The sequence below is a fragment of the Pygoscelis adeliae genome, unplaced genomic scaffold, assembly GCF_000699105.1.
Source record: "Pygoscelis adeliae isolate BGI_AS28 unplaced genomic scaffold, ASM69910v1 Scaffold157, whole genome shotgun sequence".
Classification (NCBI taxonomy): Eukaryota; Metazoa; Chordata; class Aves; order Sphenisciformes; family Spheniscidae; genus Pygoscelis; species Pygoscelis adeliae.
In genome coordinates this window covers 1,095,860-1,105,775 of record NW_008825107.1, presented here as the reverse complement: position 1 = coordinate 1,105,775, position 9,916 = coordinate 1,095,860, and positions in this window count along the sequence as shown.

Below are 9,916 nucleotides of genomic sequence, written 5' to 3'. Positions count from 1 at the left end.
AGCTGGTCTTCTGGTCTTGGCTCCCCTGAAATGAAGACCCAGGGTCCATGCCTCCTGTGTGCCTGGAGTACAGGTTATCAGCCCCTGCAGAGATGTCGGGGAACGGCTGGGTTTCCATCTCAGCTGCCCAGAGTCAGCTTAGGGACGCTGCAGCATGCGGAAAGGATCCTCTGCTCCGGCTCTGCAGTTTCAGCCCAGACCTAAAGCAGCATATTGGAAAAGATGCACTCTGCACTCTAGCATCTCATTCACTGTTCACACTGTGATTTAGGATTGACAGCTGTTAATTCAGAAGCAGCATGTGTACATGTTTCTGTTTGTTGCAAGGGCATTTAAAAACAGACCTTGTAAATCCTCAAACGACGGTGGTGATGGCCGGGTGCAACTGCAACGCACTCCGCTCTGTGTAAGAGGGAACTTTGTCCAACCACAGCCGGAGCATGATGATCGCAGGGAGGAAGGAAATGAGGCTGGAGAGGGGGGAGATCTAATAAAAGTTAAATGTACTTTCATGGAGCATTCTGGCTGGTTCTGTTCTACAGTAAAAACTTCACTGGTGTCAATAAGAAAATTCCCATTGATTTCATTGCTATGAGACGACTCCCCCCACCCCCGCAAAAAAAAGAAAGCTCTGGAAAAAAACAGGAGGTACTGAGTGTCGTTAATTCCCCATGGAAGTACATTGTTGAAGAAGCATCATGGCTTGTGGACTCAAGCGCTAAATAAAAGCATTATACTTACAGTTGAGCAAGATACACTGGATGTGCCTGACAGTACTGTGTTTCACTAAAGAATGGTTGCATTTCCATACATCCTGCACCTCTCCGAGATCTTACCTGAATGTGGGCCGACCCATTCATGCATTTTCTTATTTGTGGCACTCAGCATAAAACATGTTTTTGCTTATTTCAATACATGGATCAAGCCATATTAGAAAAACTGTTGTTTCACAGTGGCGTAGAAAAAGATGAGATCTTAACTACAGGCTGGGGACAACCTGAAACCCCAAATGAGGGAGAGAACATAATCATGCGCAGATGCAACTGCACAAAATGACTCACCTGGAAGGCAAAGACAGAACGGGCCAAACAGCTCACAAGGGCTTCCAGGAGCAGAGACCCAAGGCGTGTGGAGTTAGGACCTGTGGGAACCCGCGGACCTGTGAGAACCCACGAGGGAACACTTCTGTTTACGCAGGTATTCCCAACCAATCGAATAACCTCCGGCATTTCGGTATTCGCCCAGGACTACATCTGGGCCAGGCTTGCCCATATTTAGAATACAATAGGTGACAGACTGAATCAGGATGTGCTTACTTCCTTGAAATTAGCATTCCCTTAGCTAGATGCAAAAAACAGGTAAGCTCTGCCACCTCTTTGTCACAGTAGAGCCAAGAATTAAGGAGCCATTCTTCATTTTTGTTTTCATCAATACTTACTATCGTATGTGCAACTCTTTTCAAAACCAGCTTCTGAATTACCCTCCACTTGGTCTTGAAAATATTCAAATAATATTCCTAAATGTCGTCCTAGATAATTAACCCTGCTCAGGTGAATAGATGCAAGCAGAGTAAGCACAGCATGACATTTAACAGTGTAACCATGGCACCTCCACTCCTTGAACGAGGCTAAACGCAAATATTACCTCTTTCCTCTCCCTGTATTGTGTTGCCCTGAAAACTAAACAGGCCTTTTCCTTCAAATGCTGACAATGCAATTTGTTTCTTTGTGCTGAAGAGACTGGGTGAAAAGGCAGAAGCAGGATTAATTTACTGCTGAGGTACGGGGATGGAGTCCTGTTGATTTCAGCTGAGCTGTGTGCTCTCTTGCATCAGTGCGGGATTTGAACCTGAAGCTGAAGATGCATTTTTGAAGATGAAACTGATCTTCTGAAAATGGTGAAATGTTTCTGTAGAAAAGTAATAACTGCATGGGGATTGATGACTTGGCCTAGCCATCAGCGAATCCTTCCAGCTTCGAAACATTTTCAGGAATTTATTTGCCTATAAACAATCATTGTTACTTACTACCACAATTACCGTAACACCTTGAAGACCTGGAAGACCATTGTCTTTGGCACTGCACAGAAGGCCACTTGGAATAAATCCCAAGCTAATGCCTGCTCACTGTCATCCATCAGGATGAGAGCAGCTCCCTTTTGTCAGTTTTTTCCATGTGACAGTATGCCCTTCTAACAGGAAAGGGTTGTCTGTCTGGCCACAGCTGGAGAAGGCTGGGACAGTTTTGTGTCAGTGGGCACCAGGGAAGGATCAGCACAAATGCTGGTGCTCCAGGCAGCCCAAACAGAGGGCAGCCATACATGTTAGACAGGGCACTCCTATAATCCTCCTCAGTTCTTGAAGGAAACCGACAGTGGCAAGGAAGGTGCCCTCACATTTCCACAAAGCTTCATATTAGCTATGCACAACGCTGACAATATATGGAGTTACATGCAACGCAGTAATGAGCTGGCTGCTCAGCCTTACACTGCTCGTGGACCAGTACCCCCCTCGACAGCTAGCCCAGGAGCTAGTCCAGCCTCTGCTGAACTCATCACAACTGCTCCTGTGATCACCCTCGCAACACTCCCACTGACACTGAGAAGTCTTCTTGCCCTCACTTTGCAGATGAGAAGCGGAGACAAAGCCACGACTATGAAATAAAGCGAGGACTCAGCCACAGGCTTGGGTCATCTCACTGAAAGAGCTTTATGTTAATGCTTCACACCTCTGATATCCTAGAAAAAAGAGTTCGTCATTGCAACTGAACCGACAAAATAATCAGTTTATGCATCTTACCTTAATCAGTAAAAAGTGCAATTCCCCATAAATATTCTCTCAGCAGTAGACTCAGTTCTGGTTGTTCTCAGCACCCTTACTCCATGTGCATCCGGCTGTTTGTCCCTACCATCCACCCTGTCGTCCAGGGATAATCCATCTGATTCATGCACTAAACTGATCTGAGTTTTAAAATAACCAAAAATGGCAGAAGATGTCAGCAGCAGATAGTCTGCAAGTGCAGAATCACAGCAACTATGCCGCATCCCAGATTCCCACTAACTGTAATGGGCCCATACAGAAAGTAGATGGCAAAGTAGGCAAAGATCGCACATTGAATGCAGCGGTATGTTGCTTACACACGGGATTTCTACATGACGCTCTCATGCCAAAAACAAAGATTACACACTACTGAAGCTTTTGTTCAATGCTGGACATGATTTTGAACACATCCATCTTCCTGTGGACCCAATGGAGTCCACATTAAGTCAACATGAGGATTCTCAGAAGTTTCCGTATGCTTTGGGCAGACCCTATAAGCTGACAGGTTCACTTGTAAACACAAGATTTCATTAAATCATCTACATTACAAAATGATGCTACAGGATTTCATTTTGCATGCGGGCCCTGTGCTTTTTGTTTTCTTACAAACACATATTTTAACTTGAATATTGCCTCAGTTCTTGTCTTACAGGAGAGGCATGGATTTATAACGCTGAATGCCTATTAACCTATTCTTGTTTGCTCTTAGGATGAAGTAGTAACCCTTTTCATAATAGCAGGCAGTGGCTGTATTAACAACTAAGCAAAGATGAGTACAGCATCAACAGGAAATAAAAACTGCTATTAAGTACAATAATGTCGCAGACTGGGTCACGCATGAGCTGATTTCTGCACGATTTCTACCTTCAGAAACTTCCGCTGATTTCTGCCTTCAAAACCACAAATACAAAGTAGCAACCACTGTCAAAAAGCACTCTCTTTTTCTGTGTAAATTCTAGAAAAGCCTTTCTCTTGAGAGTTACAGAAAGAAAAGCATGGCCAAGCAAGAAGATATTCCTACAGAGCAGGCTTACCTAAAGGAACGCAAGTATCAGAATACTCTTACTCTTAAAGGATGCTTGTCAGGGATTACCTCACTTTACCACCCTATTTTCCAAGTCGCCCGAAAAAGGCCACCACAGCCAGGCTCTGAAGGTCAACAGACATGGGCTATTTCAGACCAACAATGCAGTGACTGTCAGAGATGCAGGCACTGGCAGTCCCTCTTCTTCCCTCTTGAATACCTGCTCCAATTTTAGCTCAGGCACAGAAGCCAGAGAAGCTGCCTGTCTCTCAAAGAAACTCCCTGATTAATTAATTTAGGAGTCTATCGGTAGGACTTGGCATTTCCCACGGCACACAGAAACCCAGACCTCCTGGGTGCCAGGGTAGAGCAAAAGAACTCACCATACTCAGCGCTGTATGTGCTGCGGGTGCAGCAGGCAGCTTTCACGTGCTACGCTAGGTCTGCCTCTGCCTCCGAACAGTTTTAGAGAGAAGCCTCACATAGAGGCTTTGCAGCAACCAAATCCCAAGGTAACAAAGGCACAAAGTGAGAAGGCATCAGGAGAAAATGACTCTTCCTCCTTCCTACTCTATGGCAGCAGCAACAAGCTCTGACCTTCCAGCCAGAAACAGAGAGAAGTCTGCCCCCAGAGACCCCAGGGCTGCTGGGTCATCCAGTCAGGCTCTCACAGGGCTGGTGACAAATGCCAGGCGAATGCCCTCCATTAGGATCACTGTTAAACACATTTCCCCTGAGCAGCATTTGTTTTCTTTAAAATTCTCAGGTCAGTTCTGCTAAAGCTGCCTTAAATCCCAGACGTCTATAGCAAATAGGGAAGGCAATCCAAATCAGAATAAATAAATAATTGTAAAGCTTTGGAGGAGAGCAGAAGAGGTGCTTCTTTATATTAATGACACCTCCCGGCTTCTCCACCATTAACCCTGCTAATGGCTTTACATTCCTGTTGATCATAAACACTGAATATGGGATTGAAGGATAAATTATCTGATGCCCCAGACACTTGAGATAAAAGACAAAAAAGAACACAAGCTGTGCTCAGTTAAGAGCTGTGCTTGATGCCTCTTTAAAAGGGAATCACAAGTCACTAGCATTTTCTTGGGGCCGGGGGCGGAGGGGTAGGTGAATGAGAAATAACCCCCCCCATTCCTAACAGTCTCTGGATGAGAGAGCAGCCAATGGTGAGCGGGGCCAGCTCCTCCACCCATCAGGGCGCCTATGCCAGCTCACCACCAAGAGGTGTGTCCTGGCGCGTCGGGAGAAAAGCCTGGCAGGCGGCGAGGTTCCCTCCACGCTCCGGGGCCGCCGGACGGCGAGGAACTGCACGTGACCTGGCAGTGTTTTAAACAAGCGTCTTTAATATTGCAAAGCTGATCCGAACCCAGCATGATACTTAATAGCATGTGTCGATCTCTAATGAGGAGTGGTTGCTAAGGAAACCACTTAAAAGCCTGCTTTAAAATATTTGCCACATATTCAGAAGCCAGAATAATTTCCTGCTGTCAAATTACAACAGCTCTTCAAAGGTCATTAGGAATATTCTTTCATCGTGAAGATAGAAATACGCTTGTGGTTCCTCTCAGCAGACAGGCGACTGAATTCTAATCTGGGATATTATCTTTGTAAAACTGAAGTCAGGTCACTGAAATGAAATCAGCTGTGCTACTGCGCAGTCCTTCTAGAGATAGGATTTTTCAGCTACATATTTCTAATACAAAGTTACCATGTCTGACATCCTAATGTTTTGAAGTATCACAACTTCTAACTTACGATACTTCACAATGGTTCAAGGACAAATTCAATTTGCACAGCTAAAATGCTGTAAATGGAGAACGCCGAAGGCACAATGTGAAGGGCTAGGAACATTCTGTTCTAACTCACTTGTTCCTGCATTTAAGAGGACAGATTCTTCACTAGGGGCACAAAAAGCTCAGCAAAGCCCTTTTCTCTCTTTCCAGATAAACTGCCTGAATACTCAAAAGCCATTTAAAGATTCAGGATAAACAAAACAACCATTTTTTTATTTTCAGAAAACATAGTATATTGGGTCTGGCTGGGATGTAGTTAACTTTCCCCATAGTAGCCCTCATAGTGCTGTGCTTTGTATTTGTAGCTACAGTGGTGTTGGAAACACACCAGTGTTTGGGCTACTGCTGAGCAGTGCTGGCACTGCTTGCTGAGAGGGGGGAGTGACAGAGCGGCTTGGTGGGCACCTGGCAGCCAGCCAAGATTAACCCACCACACCTGGGATCACTAAGTACAGAAACCTGACTTTTGTTTCAATGACTACAGCTAATCCTCTAGGCATGCTTTTGATCTGACCTTTCCAGAAAGTGTACAGTGTTTAGATATAGGAGTTTATTTTCCATCTTTACCGGGGCAGAAGCAAGCCATGTCATCTGAATTGAGAGGAGTCCTGTGGCAACAGACGTGCAGCTGGCTCCCATCTTTCCTACCAATGAGAACTGGTTTAGAGCCAGCAGTTTGATCTGGGCGCTCCTGTGAATCTGCTCAAGTTGCACCATATCTGTCCTGTTTCAGAATGCCTTCTCTCTCTGTGTAAGTCATGGGTCCCAAATGAGGCAGGAACTCATTGAAAAAGATAACCAGAGGAAACAAGACTATCATATCCTAAAGTCTAAGCGCACAAGGGATGTCACATGACCTGTAAAAGTATGGAGCATGAGTTTGAGAATTAGGCATTGCACGTCATTTGAACAGTGCCAAAAATAATACGGTTTCACTTTTCTATTTCTTGTTTCCAATCAGAATGCTGATTAGCTTTCTTAGTCATGTTTCAACGTTAACACTATTATTATTCATGCAAGGGCAATACCTGGCAAGAGTGCCAAAAAGCACATTTCCCTGGAAGAAGGAAGACGCTTTTCACCCACACCCTGAGGACTGTGTGCAGTCCTTGTCAGCAAGGGGAAGCATGGCTGCTCCACCAGGGCAGGCAAGCTGGGGATAAGGGTGACAGCGAGGCAGGCAAGGACCTCACTGACAGCCCCACGGCACCCGAACAAGGAGAGCCAGGCCATCTGGTGACAGCAACAGGGGTCAGCCACGGTCCAAGGACCACCAAGCCTGACCACAGAGACAAGACAGGTTCGAGGTCAAGCCAGGAAGTTACGTCAGCCAGGGAAGCACAGGATCAGCGAGGTGCACGGCCAGGCGTGGGCATACCTACAGCATAGTTTGGGCAAGGGCCTGAGCTTAACTTCGGCTCCCGAGCCAAGGGACAGAGATCCCCAATAAGGTTTCCCGCAGCTCCTTTCCCAGCACCAAGGTCTGTGCTGACAGCTGGGCCATGCCAGGGCTGGCCACGAGCACAGGCAGCCAAATGCCCACAGCAGGGGTAGAGCATGTAGAGCTTCTCAGCGCACTTAAGGTCTGACAGCAGCCATGCACACCTTTCCCATATTAGCTCACCTGATTTTGAAGGGCTGCCTTTGAAAAGTGCCATGAAAAATGATAGCTGTTGCCAATTATTTGAAGGTCAGTGTTAAGAGGGTGGCTACTTCCCTTCGCCACAGCCACGGGATGTTTTCCGGTGTCTTCTGATCTGCTAGCAAACCTAGAGAGTACAGAGAGATAATTAGCTAGGAGTGTACCATAGGGAACAATTCTTCACTTATGAGGATAGAAAGCATGGTGAAAGAGTAAGTTTTCCCACTTGTTATGTCAGGCATTGCAGAGCACATTGTGCTGGTGAGAAAGTACAGTGTTCAGAATTTGCTCTGCAAATTTCTAGTAAGTTTGCTCCGCATTTCTAGCTTGATGTGAGATCTAATACATGGAGATTACAATGGACATTTCTTTTCCACCCACCGAAGAATCACAGCTGCTGTGTGTTCAGTTACAACGCTGGGCAGGACAGCATGCTAGCACACTGGCAACCAACTTCCCCTTGCCCCCGGTAGTTTGGTTTGTCTTCCAGTCACACGAGACAGTCAGTTAAGCTTTTAGAATCCAAAGATGGAAGCACGCAGAAAAGAAGGATGAGTAAAAAAGGGAAGAGAGGTCGCAGGAAAGAAATAATCGCAGAAGAATATACGCAAATTGTGAAGGAAAAGGAGAACAAAATAAAGCAGAATGGGCAGCGGGGGAGGGAAAGGTCAGGAACATGATGGAGAAGCAAAACCAGAAGCAGTAAGACAAAAAAGAGCAAGAAAGATAATCTTGCAGGAGCAGAAATTCCTTATTAGCAGAGATGGAATCTAGAAAACTTAGCTCATCCTTTAGGGAAAAAAGATGCAAGGGGGAAGTCCAAATTAACTGTTTGTAGTCGAAAACAAATGTTGCGTAGTACAAGTTCCTGCCCTTCCTGTTTCTGAATTTTTTGGCATCCTGCCCTCTGAGTGCTGTCAGAGGCCCCTCAAAGTACCAAGTGCCGCACCACAGCCTATCCCCCCCACCCCCTCCCATTCCCCTGCGGATCCTTGCCATTGTGCCCTGGCCTCATCTTTAAGCCTGCTCCCTTCTCACAAAGCCCTTCTTACGCCTGCTACCGCTTTTCTCCTGCCACCTCAAATTGCTGCTGCTGCCCCTTCAGCTGCCTCCCACTTACCTTCCAAAACCCTGTAAATATAAGAGTAGTTCCATTGCACATGAAACATTTATCGTTTCCGTGCTGGCTTTCACTGCAAACTGTCAAGGGCAGAAGTTGTCTCTCAGCACTTATGCCTAATATCATATAGGTCCCTGACACTTCTGGGAAGCCCCTGCTGGCACCGCTCTGTAAATAGCAATGCCTGTTTTACAGGTTAACGTCCTGTTTTCATGCTCGATAAATCACTGCGCTAGTTTGGATACACTTCTGTATGGATCACTTCCGCTCAGGAGAACTGCCGCTCTTTGTCCGATGCCAGGAGAACTGGTTTCCACGGGGCATTGTTTTTCCTTTGTCTCACTGAGGACAAATGGGAACCAGGGAACAACCCGCAGTGACAGATGACTGCGTTGCTATCCCCGAAAGACTCACAGGGTCAAATTTCATCCTGAATGTTGAGAGGGACGCCACACATCTGGAAACCAGAACAATCTGGTAGGTGCTACCATGCTTACCTAACCCCTTCCTCTACATGTAGACCCGTACAGTGAGAGCTCTGAGGGGTTTTCTTGCTGCTTTTCTGTTGCTGGGAAGCCAGAAGCCGATGGATTTTGCAGTCAAGGCACACCGTGCAGTGCGCGCTAGGACTGCTTAGCTGTCCCCTGCTGAATAAAGAAGGGAGACAGCTGACATCAAGCTCTGTTCAGAACACAGTAAAGATGACATTGCACTGGATGATAAATATTAATGGCGGCTTTGACAGATTAAGGATGCCACCTAGTAACAGCACTAGATACAGATACGTAGGTCCAAGTTTTTAAGAATCTGTACTCGTAGTCAGGAGACCGAAGAACTTGGTTCCCTGAAATAGTGGTGCCTTTGTGAAGTCCCTAGCTGGGAAATTGAAATCGTAAGTCTGTAAACCTACAGGTCCAGTATCGCATTTTAAAGGGCTTTTTATAAGGTAACGTCAAAGTCAATCACAAAGAAAAGTTAGAGGAGATAACGCTCTTGAAATTAAAAAAAACAACAACAACAAAACAAAACCCCAAAAACTTCCTTACCTCACGAGTATCTGGGATAAACTTGGCAGTGGCCTCCTTAAGCTCCTATGGAAACTATGTCAGCTCGCATTTTTCTCTTCAGGTTTCTGTTTTCAAGTGCTCTTGTCTCTAGTGGGCAGCAGGAGGTCAATAGGAAGGTGCGTTTCAAAGGCTGTTGTAATTAGAGTCATCCAATTTGCCAAATTGCGTCAAAGGTCAAAGATGGTGTCAGTAGCAGAGCACCAGGCAAATAATCTCTTTAAACTGCCGTTTGGACACGGGTCAAGTAAGAAAGAGGCGGCAGGGTTTTTTCACAGGAACAGCCGCCTTGCCGCGGCGCCCAACTGTATTCTAAATCTATTGCCGTATTTTTCCTTAACACGATAAACACTTTTTCCGGAGGCCCTCCTGAGAAGCCCACGTGCAGTAGCTGCGGACACAGCCTGCGCGTCCTTGCAGGCGGGCTCTCCGCCCGGCCG